The following is a 15,026-nucleotide window of genomic DNA, read 5'->3' as shown; positions in this document are numbered from 1 at the left end:
CAGCCCGGCAATAAGCGTATGGATCCACCCAGGGAACAGGGAAGGCCTTCCCTCTACCTACACGGTAACTGATAGCTGTCTCAGTGCTGCTGTTGCCCTATTGTGCCCAGACGACCACGTTTTAGCGGATAAAACACAATACCGGTTTGCTCAAAGACCATCTTCCATTTCACAGATAATTGGTCGCAAACGCACCTACTTTTACTACATCAGACGGAAAAGAAGTCAATCTGAAGATGAGAAAATTGGAGACCACAGCTCACAAACATTTTTTTTCCCTCGAAAAGGTTCTCGTATTAAAAAGAGATGGCTCGTGACTGACCTAGACCTTCCAGATCTCCGCACCGTGGGCGATTCTGCTCCCTCCCTGCTCCACCCCCTGGCCTGCTCCCTAAGTCTCCTCACCTCAGGCTTCTCTTTCCCTCCTCGCTGCGTCTGCTGCCTCCTCCTCTGTCCTACCTTCCCCGACTCAGCTCACCAGACCTTTCCTCACGAGGCCCTCGTCAGATCGTAGGACTCTCATCCTCAAAAGTACATGATAGCCCCCTCATTCTCATGTCTCCCTCCTGGCCAGACCCTGCACTTCCCCCAGCTGAGCGCCCCAGAGAGCAGGGGTGCATCCACCATGACTGTCGCCTCGGCCCATGCAGCCAGCACCTGGCACCCAGCAGGTGCTGAGAAGTGTCTGAGTGACCGAGCCTGGGTCTCCAGACTCAGCTCCTACTAACTAAAGCTCCCGCTCGAATGCCCTGTACTAAACCAAAGTTCTACCGCTCCCGAACTGGGGCCCTCACTCACACCTTTCTTCACACTGCGCTCTCAGCCTGGAAGGACCCTGCCACCTACTTTCTGTGCATCAAAATCCTTCTTTCAGGTCAAGCTCCTACGTCAAGTTTCAGCAGTTCTCAGTTTTTTCCACCGAAATCATTTTATCTCTGTCTGGAACTAATCTCCTCGTGCTTTGTACTATTGTTTCTCTGTCTGCCTCTTCCATTATTGACAAGTTAAAAGCAAGGCCTTTAAAAATAAAAATGCATCTTTGTATCTTGCTTGTGTTTAGCAGAGCAATTCAAAGACAGTAATCTATACAAAATGTTCATTAAAACTCACAGGCTGGGGGCGCCTGGGTGGCGCAGTCGGTTAAGCGTCCGACTTCAGCCAGGTCACGATCTCGCGGTCCGTGAGTTCGAGCCCCGCGTCAGGCTCTGGGCTGATGGCTCGGAGCCTGGAGCCTGTTTCCGATTCTGTGTCTCCCTCTCTCTCTGCCCCTCCCCCGTTCATGCTCTGTCTCTCTCTGTCCCAAAAATAAATAAACGTTGAAAAAAAAAAATTTAAAAAAAAAAAAACAAAAAAAACCTCACAGGCTGCTGCAGAATTCCTAAGTTACGCTTTTATGGACATCAACCAAAGAATAGCCACACGCTATACATGCTGTATATTTAAGTGGAAGAAAATTTCAACAAAATCTTAATTATCAGGTACCTCCCAGCCCCCAATATCCTAGTAAAACAAGAATCTAATGAACTAACAAAGATCAGAATCCCATTTATCCCCACACTGCAGCAACCAAAAAACGAACAACAAACAGCACATATAAAACTAAAAAAGCTTTAATGGGCTACAGAAATCATATTCTAGAATACACTCTATTGTTAGGTCAGCATCTAAACAATTTCACCAATATAAATCCCTTACAACAGATTTCATTTTGCATTGCAAATTATACTATAAAATTTTCAGTACATGTTTGTAAAGACGATTTGTGTTTGAAACAAAATTTCAAACACTGAAAAGATGACAAACTATTTTCATTAAAGAGGTTAATTCAGAATGCATAATCAAATACAAAAGTTAATTCTATGGGATTTGTTTTATATAACTTAGAAAAAGAAACCAGCATGAGACAATGAGATGCCTGGCCTCTAGCTTCTACACCATCCATGACTGAGTTTACGGGATTAAAACGTGAAGGGAAATTTACCTAATTAAAATTAAGTACGACTTGTCTTATTTGATTAGCTCTCTCCTTCACACTCACGGGCCCCGTGACGAAATGCCTTGGTGATGGCTCTTATACACAGCTGTCATTTTAATGGAAATATACTTCAGTAAATTCAGCAAATTTCTGTCCACTACCAATTGTTAATCCATGTCAATCTCATTTAACAACCAGAAAAGCCATTACGAACTTGTCGGCACTTTAATTTCCCTAAATGAATTTAATTGATTTTTTATTACTCTTTTGGCATTAACATCATCTTCCCTTAATAACAAAGTACAACAAAATTAGCTGTCATAAATGCCCACTATTTTTAAACCACACCTTTTAGAAACAGATTGGATAGGGATTTGTGTCTTCCATAGTTTGTCTCCGACTTGATTGTTAGGAAGAACATAATAATGAGAATCGGAGAATTCCCACCCCTGGGGAAGGAAGGGGGAAGGTAGGGTATCAGATGTGGGGAAGACAGCAACCAAAGCGAGGTGCTATCAACGGAGGCAGGGCAACAGGACATCGAGCTAAATATTAGTACGCAGCATTTTTAGTACTCGTCCAGAACATCAAGATCCTGGTGATGAATAACAATGCCAAGGCGGCTTTCTCTTTGGTATCTTAATTCCCACAACCATATCTACTTTCTTTTGGTTTCATAATACCCATAACCATGCACCACAAGAAAAACGCCTAGTGTGTGTTTGCTATTAGCAGGATACTGTTCTAAGGGCTTTGCATACATAGTCTCATTTAAGGCTCAAAATACCTCTGGATTTCCACACACAAAAATGAGGAGACTGAGGAACCAGAAGTGAGGTACCCTACCCAAGGCCTGAAATTTGTAAGGGTGGACGTAGGATTCAATGCCACGCCATGGACTCAGATCAGGGTCCTTAACGGCACGTTACAGCCTCCCTCACCGGTGTGAGAGGCCCTCAGTGTGGGAAGGGCAAGACCCACCACAGAAAAACCGAGTCCCAGGAAGTTGCCCAGATGGCAGTTAGGGTTTACAAAACAGCGCTAAACATTTCATGAATGTTTAAGTAGCTTAAAAGTAGCCTACCGTTAGTATTTCTTCATGAAGGACAATCAAACGTCAGTTCTTAAAAATATTTTAAATGATTGTATGGGGCGCCTGGGTGGCGCAGTCGGTTGAGCATCCGACTTCAGCCAGGTCACGATCTCGCAGTCCGTGAGTTCGAGCCCCGTGTCAGGCTCTGGGCTGATGGCTCGGAGCCTAGAGCCTGTTTCCGATTCTGTGTCTCCCTCTCTCTCTGCCCCTCGCCCGTTCATGCTCTGTCTCTCTCTGTCCCAAAAATAAATAAAAAAACGTTGAAAAAAAATTTTTTAAAAAAATGATTGTATGTGTTTACACACCTTAGTATCAAACTCGTTTTCATTTAGTCAATGACAATATTAGTCTTACATAAAACAGGAAATACAGGACCTTCACCAGGAATTCAGTAACTGTTTAATCATTCAATGAGTAGAGCCAGGGTCAATATATTTCCAATTCTTTTCTTAAGGAATCTTCAATCCCACTGACTTCTGCATTAGGGATGGTCAACAGCTTCTTGTGTCAGAGTAATTAAGCACAACGTTCTGATTCTGGGTAAAAAGCAAAACTGATCCCAAACTGCCTTGCTTGACCAACTTGTGCTATGACCCAGAGGCAACCAACGTGTCTCTTGTCTCCTTCTCCCCTCAGCATTAGAAAGAGGATCTAAGATAAGGAGCAGAAATGAAATCCTTTCCTTTGCAATAAAGTATCCAATGAAATAAATCTTACTCATGGAACACGTCTTGCCTAACAAGACAAAGTTGATGCTGGTTTATCTTTCCAAGCAGAAGGCAACGTACGTGCCCTATTCTACAGGAAAGACAGCCATCAGGTAGGGCTCTCATCTGCTCCGGTGCTAATTCCCACTAATCTTAAAGGGATTTCCCCACTTTTTCCATTCCTTTTCGGTGCCCCCAAGTATCAGAATTACCTCCAGATAATCTAAAGATAGTCGCCTGACTGAGGGCTACAGGTAGTTCACTGACTGAGTCAAGTGATTGGAACTGGGAGACCAGATGGCCACAACACTCCCCTTCATCTAGGACAAGCACTGACCATATTATGGTGCCACAGAGGAAAAGGTGGTGCCAACTCAGCCCCGCTGCACAGACGCAGTAGCACCTCCCTCTCCTTTATCGCCCAAGCTTGTGGACTTAAACTTTTGTTTTTATGTTTTTAGAAAGAAACGACTCTACACTGGCAAAATAAAGTCAGTCTACTGGAGTTGTCACCGTGGTCAGATACAGCCGGGCTCCATACATTTGTACCCAAGAATGAGAGGACACAGGGTTGCTCTCAAAGCTTTTCAAGCAAAAAAAAAAAAAAGGAGGAGAAAACAAAACAGAAAAGAAATGCAAGCTACGCAAAAAATACGAGTCTGGACAAGATGGCATAGACTCGTTTCTCCTTGCCCCTCCCCACTAAACATGAGCAGTGCTTGCAAGGACTTCATAATTTCCAAGAGTTAAAAAAAAAATAAAGGAAAAAAGAAAAAAAATCCATTTGATCAACTTAATTTCTTTTCTTTATCTTCCTTCCCTTCCACGTTCTTTTCCAAGCTGTTTTGCTTTACAACATGTTACTGGTAATGAACCCTGGAAATAAAGCAAGAGTGACCCAAAGCAGAATGCTGAAAGGTGTTCAACGGATGGTTAGGGACCCTAGGACTGAAGGAACAACAGAACAGCAGGGTGCCTTAGGATGTCCCACCCAGAAGCAGAAGGCAACACAGACCTGGCATTTCCAGATTCTCAACCGAGCAACAGAGGGCATCTACATAGGTCCATTCCTCCCCTAAATCACAAGGTTGTCCTGTAGACAACGTCATGTGAGCCAAGCAAGGGGGACTGAGAGACCCTTGCTGACAGTAAGTGGCCAGTGGAAGGATTCTCCTCCCCGTTAGGCAAGAATACTAGCTTCCACTGAGAAACATGGTGGGGCGGGGAGGGGGCAGGCGGAGAGGGAGGTGGGTCCAACAAGGTTAATTCCACTGCAGAAAGTACTTAGGAAGCATCTTTGTCCCTTGAGGGCCTAAGATTCCCCTCTCCACCTAGTGGCACAGGGGGCCATGCAACAGAGGCAAGAGGGATCCCCCCGCAACAATATCAATATCCATCCACACAGGCTGGAATCCTGCCACCACAAGTCATCTGGCATGAAAAGCTGCTTTGTTACCATGGGCTGGAGACTCCCTCCCTCATCCAGACACACTGCATACCTGGGAAGCACTAGTAAAAGGGATCTCAACACAACCAACAGCCAGTCAGAGGAAGCATCAATGTCCCCACGAACCAGAGACACTCTTCCCATATGGAGAGGCACAAAGTGTCCTGGTCTGTGTCAGCAACTTCCGCCCCCCTCAAGCATCACAGCAGGGACCAGTGCGAGTCCCCATGGCACTGGATACACCAAGCACGCTTAAGAATTAAATTACCATTAGAACGTGGCCCACAAAAGTAGGTCAGGTTCTGTATACGAAGCCTGAAAAGCACGACTGCCTTCCAAAATAAAATATTTAAATAGAATTCAGAGACTCGTAACAAAAGAGCCAAAACATCCAAAATACAATTGAAAATCACTCATCATTCCAAGAGCCAAGAAAATCACAACTTGATTTGAGAAAATACAACCAACTGGCACTAACACGGAAATGAATAATATGTTGCAATTATCTGTCAAGAATTATAAAGCAGCCATGATGAAAATGCCGCAGCAAGAAACTACACGTTTTCTTTAGAAAAATGAAAAAACAGAACTGAAAAATTTAGTAACAGAAATAAAAAACTCAGTGGATGGGATCAATAATAAAGTGGGATGACAGAGGAAAGAGACAGTGAACTTGAGGACAGAACAAGAAAATCGACACAATCTCAACACAGAAAAAGTAGACTGAAGAAAATCAACAGCGCCTGAGGACAATAAGAAAGGGTCCAACAGTCATATCCATTGGAGTCCCAGAAGGAAAGGAGAAAGAGAGTGGGCTAAAAGAGTGTTTTAAGAAATAATGGCTGGGGGCACCTGGGTGGCTCAGTCGGTTAAGCACCGACTTCAGCTCAGGTCAATGATCTCGCAGTTCATGAGTTCAAACCCTGCATCTGGAGCCTGCTTCGGATTCTGTGTGTGTGTGTCTCTCTCTCTGCTCCTTCCCTACTCGTGCTCTGTCTCTCTCTGTCTCTCAAAAATAAATAAACATTAAAAAATTTTAAGAAAGAAATAAATAATGGCTGAAAACATCCCAAATTTAGTGAAAAACATAAATCCATCATTCGTTTTCATTGAAGAGAGAATGCTTGCAATCAGGAGGGATGAAGGGGTTGCTTCACACAGCCATGTTTTTCATCAATTCTAGAAAAATAACACTACCCTCAGTGTCGTGCTTAGGATGGAAGGACAAGTCACTGGGTGAAGAGCAGGGCTCTGGCCCCCAACATCGACCCATGATGAATATTCCACACCACAGGATGGCAAAGCTAGTACAGAGAACAAAATTTTTTTAAGTTTATTTATTTTGAGAGAAACAGAAACAGTGTGAGAGGGAGGGGCAGAGAGAGAGAGAGAGAGAGAGAGAGAGAGAGAGAGAGAGAGAGAATCCCAAGCAGGTTCCAAGCTGCTAGTGCAGAGCCTGATGCAAGGCTCAAACCCACAAAACCGTGAGATCATGACCTGAGCCAAAATCAAGACTGAGCCACCCAGGCGCCCCAAGAACAAATAAAAGTTTTAACTTTTGCTAGAGCTTCTGCTAACATCTCTTAATACTCATCTCTGGGGCGCCTGGGTGGCTCAGTCGGTAAAGCATCCGACTTCGGCTCAGGTCATGATCTCACAGCTCGTGAGTTCAAGGCCCACATGGAGTTCTGTGCTGACAGCTCGGAGCCTGGAGCCTTGCTTTGGATTCTGTGTCTCCCTCTCTCTCTGTCCCTCCCCCACTCTCTTTCTCTCTCAAAAATAAATAAACATTAAAAAATGTATAAAAAAATACTCATCTTCAGATGTCATTAGAACCTAGCCAATGTAGCATACGCACCATCCCTCAAGCCAGGGTCAGCGTCACAGGCCACAACCAATTCCGGGGCCCCATGTTTGGCTTAATGCTCTGCTGTCATGGCCTGGAAATTCTTAATAATTTTATAACAAGAGACCCCATGTTTTCATTTTGCCCCAATTCCCAGAAATGATCCAACTGTTCCTGCCTCAAACACATCTTAGAGTGTCACCCCTTGAACCCCTCCTCCACAAAACTTTCAATCCATTCTCGTAGAATGCCTCCCATTTCATCCCTGCCTACCAGAATCTAACCAGTTACTTTAACATCCAATAAAAATCTCCACTCTTCCCTGATCACCTCCGTCTCCCATCGTGTGTCATTTATCACCTATAAATTACTCTAGTACTCAATCACACACCACACTGAGACACTGCTGATAAAATGTTAATTACATTTTCTTTTGTCATCTCCTTTTCACATTTTTTTTTTTTGTTCTGGATCTCAAATAGATTAAAATTCGGCGAGGGCAGAGAAAATGGTCTTGCACAGCACTGTCGGGACTTAACCGCGGTGATGAGAAATGTTCCACGGCCGTGCTGTCTCACAGACACCGGCTACCGTAGTTAATGAGCACTTGAAAAGTGGCTGGTGCAACTTAAGCAACTGGACTGTGTGTTGTAGTTAACTGTAATGAATGAAATTTAAGTTTGCATGTGAGCTAGTGGCTAGCGTCCTGGACTGCACAGGCCTGACGCTCCTCCGTCGCTTTGGTAAGACCCGCCGCGGAAATGCCTACAGACTGAGCAGCTCGGCTGTTTTGACGATTTCTCAAGAACTTAACACTCGCCTTCACGGAAAGCACAGCAAATTTTTTAAGGAGACAAGTTTTGGGTACGTTGTGTCCTAAATTCCCCTACTGCTTAAAATATTCCCGTAGGTAGATGCTATCTGTTAATATTATTTAATCTTAAAAAAAAAAATGAATGTAACTCTCTAACGGCTTGAATTGCTGTGGGGGAGTTGTGTGGCTTCAAATTGAAGATACCTACGGATAATTTTCTTTTGATTACAGAATTCCTCAATATGTCTTTCTATATCCTAAAATGCCAACAGAAGCACAGCTCGTTATTGTACAAATTGGGGGGGAAAAAGTGCAATAAAACCCATGAAATGCTGCCTGGTACTGTATCAGCCTAGGACAGTGAAAGGCTGATGATGTGTTCTCTTCCGAGAGGGCTGTGGCGTCAGAGACCCTTGAAACCACCTGCTGGGGACTCCCGCTGTATTTCAGATCTGGGAGGTACGAGAACGCAGCTGGGACCACCTCCGCATACAGATACGAGCTGCTTTCTCCCTCCACCAGCCCCTCCACCCATTGTGCTAAACAGAACTTGGTACATGCAGCGCTGGGCTTCAGACATTGGGAATAGAGGATTTTTAGGAGAGCTAAAACTGACAGCTGGATTTGTGCCTCTCTGAAACACTCTCAAACTTCTCTTGAGCTTTTCTCTGTTTTCAATGGTTTTATCTTGCGTACTTCTTTTATTGCTACAGGACTCTGGCCTCTGAACCTGGTAATAATCACAAAGCGACCAATGTGTCAATCTTACAGTATATTTAAACATTAAGCTAGTTACGTTAGTTAAGTGAGTTAAGCTGGTTAAATACCCAAATGGCTGGGAGAATCCATACTTAAAGCATACAGTGCCCGAGGTTCCAAGGACTTTTTTTAATTCTTAAGCAAAGTATGCCCTCCCTTTTACTAGAATTTGTCACACAAACAGACCCCAGTTTTCACCCTCAGCCTGTCTCTAGCTGACATTTATATGCCAAAATTGCATCACTAACACAGTCTCAAAAAGAAATGGTGTAGCATTTCTATGTACTAACCACACAATCTAGAACCCTCCATTGTACTTTTCACAAATCCTGCTTATGTTGGGACCGTATTAGTCAGCTCAGGCTGCCATGACAAAACACCCACACACAGGGTGGCTTAAACACCAGAAATGCGTTTTCTCACAATTCCGGAGGCTGGAAGTCCAAGCCCAAGGTGCCAGCTGATTTGGTTTCTAGCAAGAACTCTCATCCTGACTTGCAGACGGCCTCCCTCTCACTATGTCCTCACGTGGCACACAGAGAAAGAGCAAGGTCTCTGGTGCCCTTTGAATAAGGGCACTAATCCCATCCTGAGGTCCCCATCTTCATCAACTCCTCTAAACCTAAGTACCTCCCAAAGCCCCCATCTCCAAATACCACCCCACTGGGGCTTGGGGCTTCATATGAATGGGGGACACAATTCAGCCCATGGAAAGGACGGTAATGAAGACAGAAGTTACACAGTGAAGAATGGCCCTAAAAAAGCAATTGAAAAGCCCTAAAAGCTCCCAACAACACCTCACTCTATGTGCCTTTTGCCCATCACTGGAAAACAAACTGTGACTTACTTGCTGCACATGCAAAATCCTAAGTCTTTAGCAAAGGCAAAATCACGTCTCCCTGGATCCTCGCTCTGTAATATATTTCTCTGAGTCATAAAAATTTGCAAATCTGCACATGGCAGAAACTAAGCCTCAACTTGAGGCTATAAATAATTACAATCATGTTCTATTCATACGGAAAGCCTGTTTAACCTGTCTTCTCATTTAGCCAGCTGTAGTGTTCAAAGCCATTTGGAGGGTATCTCAATACTCATGCAGATGCTTCTGAACTCTGAGCTCCTCCCGGGAACCGGCAACACCCAGTGTCTTGGGAGGCCCTGTGCTTCCTGGGGCACTTGTAGTGCTGCATTTCAGAAAGTTTCAGAATCGCTTGTTATGAAAACCATGGCAAAATCACCAGGTATACCGAAACGAATAGAAATGTACATAATGACTCAGCCCCCACCTGGGAACAACACGACTCTTCTAACCATAGATCAGGTTAGTTAACCGAAGGCTTTGCCTTCAGGTCTTGGGAACAGATTACCATTCTTACTGTTGTCTTGGTGCTCCCCCATCTATACCTGCCCTATGCCACTTTCTACGCTGAACTGGGCACAGAAGGAAACCTGAAAGATGTCATCAAAGCATCACGCGGCCAGGAAGAAGCTCCTTCCTGCCTCTGTCCGTTCTTTTTCCTGACCTCTTCCCAGCCGACTCACTGAGCAGCTTTCCAAACTAAATTTTTTTGTCTAGTTTGGATACTTGACTCTGACGATAGTCCTGATACATCGATGACTAAACATCTGCAGTGGCTCCCCACTGCCCGAAGAAGGAAGTCCCACTCCTCACCCGGCATTCAAGAACCTCCGCAGCCACCCACTGATTCACCCTCCCAGGGTGCCACTCATTCTCCTCTGCGGCCATATGGAATGCTGTTGGTCCCCCAGGACATTCCAGGCTATCCTGCCTTCAGACATCTGCTTGTGCGGTTTTCTGTTCTGGGAATGCCCACCACCCCCACCCACTTACTTTACAACCACGAGCACAAGTAAGCACCCAGCTAAATTCCACCTGTGGAATAAAGGGGTTCCCCACCACGAAGCTGTCCCTGCTTTTCTCTAGATAGAAGTTCTCCACCCTTGGGGCGCCTGGGTGGCGCAGTCGGTTAAGCGTCCGGCTTCAGCCAGGTCACGATCTCGCGGTCCGTGGGTTCGAGCCCCGCGTCGGGCTCTGGGCTGATGGCTCAGAGCCTGGAGCCTGTTTCCGATTCTGTGTCTCCCTCTCTCTCTGCCCCTCCCCCGTTCATGCTCTGTCTCTCTCTGTCCCAAAAATAAATAAACGTTGAAAAAAAAATTAAAAAAAAAAAAAAAAAAAAAAGAAGTTCTCCACCCTGTGAATCCTCCTAGAACCCAGCAAGCGTTATTCTGTGGCTTTTCGCACTCTCTGTATTGCAGTCCCGAACATAAGGTTCATCTCAAGACCCTAAGCTCCTGGGTTAGGTCCCCCGAATGTCTGGATAATGTCTTTTAATGGATTCTTACAGAACAAAGGAGAAAAGGAAAAGAGGAAGGTGAGAAGGCGGGAAAGAGGTGGGTGGGGAAGGAAAAAATGCCCCACCCCGTGAATGTCTCATCCATCCACATCAGATGATTCAAAATGTAATTTCAAAGAGAAGAACTAAAGAATGAACTCGGGGTAGAACTTAGGTATGATTTGCTATAAAAGATAGGCTTTGGATTAAAATGTTATTACTTTAGGATTGGCAGTTGTTCTAGAAGGATGACATCAGCCAGGCCTCAGTGCCCTTGAACTTGCTGTTCCCTTGGCCTAGAGGGCTCTAAATACTGATGAGACAGCCCCTCCCTCAAGGAGTTTCGGGTATGGAGTTTGAGGGGTAAGGAGATGATTATGACAGGCTATGACCCATGAGTCTGGAAGTGTGTACAGGATGTTCAGGGAAGGGGAAGGGAGACCCTGGCTCCAACCTGGTGGAGAGAGTTAGCAGCTAAGAAAGGTTTTCCAGGGAAAATAACACCTGACCTGGATCTTAGAGAAAAAGTAAGAATCCACCAGACCAAATGGGGTACGCAGACGGCTGAGGGAGGGTACCTACCAGAGATGAGCTTTTGTTGTTACTTGTACTTCCTGCCCTGATTACCTTTTCATTCCCTTAGTCAGGAGCTTGGCATTTACAGAAACTCATATTATGTTATATGAGTTCATATATACACATTTAAAGATACCTTCCAGTGCCAATAGCCTATGATTCTGCTCTTCTGTATGTGCAGGCAGAGTTTTTTAATAGGTAACACGCTGTACTCTATAAAACTTGAGAGACAAGAGAGTGTACAATAAAAAGTTGACCTGCCTCTCAGTTCCCTTTCACAGAGGCAACCGCATGTACAGTTCTCCAAGATCTCTTTAAACTCCCGTGTCTGCCTCTTAATGGAAATATTGGCTCTATCCCCTTCTCACCTGCAACTTTGGCATCTGATGAGACACTGGAGGCTTCCAGGCTCCAGGTGCTCGCAGAATTTACGAACACTAATTAGTAACAGCAAAATGTGTGCCATGTGTCCTAGGACAAATCTCTTCTCCCACAGCGTCTTTCCAGGTAAAGGGACAGCACGGGGCTGGTTCAGAGGAAAAGCTGACACTTTATAGGGATGAAAATGAGAAGACTCCGAGAGATGGGGTGGCTCCCTTCAATGATGCAAGAGACTATAATGGAGAAAAGAGGTCAGAGGTGGCTTCTGTGATGTCAACAGGTAAACTGGAAGAGACGGGAGGAAGCTCTGGGGCCCCGTGGAAGCGGGATGTTCCAACAATCGTGGCTCGCGAAGATGGGGTGGATTTCCCCCGTGGCCTCAGTCCAGGGTCACGAGGGAGAGAATCAAGCACAAAAAATGTAGGAGACCAGATGACAAGATCGGTGCTTCTCAAAGCAAAACACATAACCCCCACCCCCCACCCCCGTTAGTAGAATGTGATCTAACCTTAACTGGCATAAAAGCGATTTTTTAAATAAGTATTTTCATGTTGTTACAAAAACACATCATAAAGAGAGATACGCTGCGTGCGCTTACGTGCAAGGTACTATCGTAACTGCTTTTCACTCTTTTTTTTTTTTCCACTGACTCTTCCTAAAAACCGTTTAAGACCAATAATATTATTGTCTCCATTTTGCCCTTGGGAAACAGAGAAACAGAGAGATTTGCATCCTGCTCTGGGTCACTACGACCAGAATCAGAACCCGGGCAATCTGGCTCCAGAGTCCAAGCAGCAACATCATCAAATCGAGATATTTATGCTTAGGATGAAGCTAAACCAAACATAGGATTTAATCTGCAGAAAAGCTAGTAAGTAACTAATAGTCAAGTCGTTCTCAGATATAGCAGAGAGAGCAAAAATCATGAATACAGTCTCATCGCTGATGTCTGAAATATACTTGTCTAGATGTACCAGTAAGGTCTCCTCCAATCCATCTTCTAGAATTACAATATAACCACTAAGAGCTCCTATAATTTAGGCCATTGGGTGGTTACAGAGTATAAATCACTAGGAGTGAAGCTGCATGGCCAAAACGGACGCTGTTCCAGGGACGCTGCGATGCTTTATAGTCTAATAAATAAAAAGTTGCTACATTGCACAGAAACTGCTTTTGCTAAGTCCTCTGAACCAAACACCGGAACGCAGGTGTGGACAAATTTAGCCAAGACCCCGGTCGAGTATCATCCCTACCATCCTGCATCCCCTGCCCCCAACCTCATCCACTCCCACTACAATACGCAGACTATAGACGCCTTCTCCTGCTCAAACTCCACTTAAGAGCAGAAAACACACGCATACACTAAAGGGAGTATTTTCATGTGTTCGTGCCAACTTTCCATTTGCTATTCCTTGAGGCTATGGTCCATTTTGCTACTGGTTATGGAAACGCTGAGAATCCTAAGTCAGAGCGTTTTTGAGTCTGATGTTTTTTCCCACATCTCTCCAGGCATGGCTACCCTTCTTTCCAAGAGAAAAAAAAAACAAAAACAAAAAACAAAAAACCCACACCCTTTGTCTTGAAATACAAATCCCAACACGCAGCACAAAGCACTGTTCTGTGTTTAACACATGGTTGCAATACACACATAAACTGGGGGAAAAGGAAAAACGTGGAAGTCTTGACAACAACACACACCCCTACGCCTTGCACACTTCAGGTTTATTACAACTTCAGACGCCCTACAACACAGTGAGAGTAATTACCTAATAACTAGGCAGCTCCCCCAAATCTGTGATGACTTAGTTATAATTAGAAAGTCAGAAATAATGAGCATGTACCTGCAAGCCCAATGCTAGCACAACGCTAGGAGAAAATGCCACTGTGCAAATGAGTCTAAGTTCTCCAGGGCAGGCAATGCACGTCTTAATTCAATCATCTGTGCAAGTCAAGGGAACCCCTAAATGCCACGTTTCCCCCCCTTGAATGGAACGCTACCATCACAAAATCCTTTCTGGTTTTTCTGAAGCCTGTCACAGAATGGGGAGCATGTGAGAAGCTACCCTCCTGGGAAGAGCTGAGAACAAGTGAACAATGAGCCTGTCACCTCCATCATCACAAAGAATTAAAAAGAAATTAAAATAAATGGATTATATGAAGCACCCTTGGTAAACACTAATTACTTCCAAGTGGATTCTTGGGTATCGGACTTCACAATCAATTACTTTTTTTTCTTGGGGGGGGGGGGGAGGAGGTCAATTTAGCATACAATTTCTTTTTCTTTAATTAATCTTTTCAAATAATGTGGTTTATCCCTTATCCTTTGCCCTAGACATTGACAATGCAATCTTAAAAGCAAAGGATGGGACGCAAAGGTTGATTGTAGTATCTCAAGGGACCAATTCTCTCTTGCAATATCTCTTGCTTTTCAGATTTCATGAGAACTATGCAGGGCCTAGTTCCAGTACCAGAATAACGATCGACAGCACTTCTGATTAAGATGCCAAAGGGAAAATCAGATAGATGGTTTTCTTCATCTGACATGCCCTCATTCTGTATCAGACGCTACTCTTGCCTTTCCACTTTCATTGTCCTATTTAGAGCATTTTCATCAGTGTTTCAATATCTATTTTTGTATTGCTCATAAAAGTTATTTAGTACAATTATAAGTCCAAATATCACGCAAGGCACAGGGATTTAAGCTTTAGAAAGACTCAATCCACTCAGAGCACAAACATACAATGGTCAATAGTACAGACCAACAATGTTAACAGAAGAATGGACAGTGTTCTGTAGGGTCACAGGATTAATCCGTTCTGCCACAGATGACAGGTAAGGATATACGGGCAGGGAAGGTTTTGCAGAAGAGGAACCCCTGAGCTGTGTTTTGATAGGAAAGAGAGGGTGGAAAGGTGTGTAGGGACAAGGAGAAAAACATGAAGATAAGCAGATCCCCAAGTACATATGCGGTCCCTGAGCAGACACTTCACATAGTTTGGCACATGTACGTTACTCATGCCTTTCGCACATGAGTAGAGCTACCTGGTGAGGAAGTCTGGAGGTGATGAGGGAAG

The sequence above is a fragment of the Lynx rufus genome, unplaced genomic scaffold, assembly GCF_022079265.1.
Source record: "Lynx rufus isolate CCGP_SWC_20201006 ecotype Redwood Valley unplaced genomic scaffold, mLynRuf1.p SCAF_1, whole genome shotgun sequence".
Taxonomy (NCBI): Eukaryota; Metazoa; Chordata; class Mammalia; order Carnivora; family Felidae; genus Lynx; species Lynx rufus.
The sequence above is the reverse complement of the archived record's forward strand: the minus strand, read 5'-3'. Positions refer to the sequence as shown.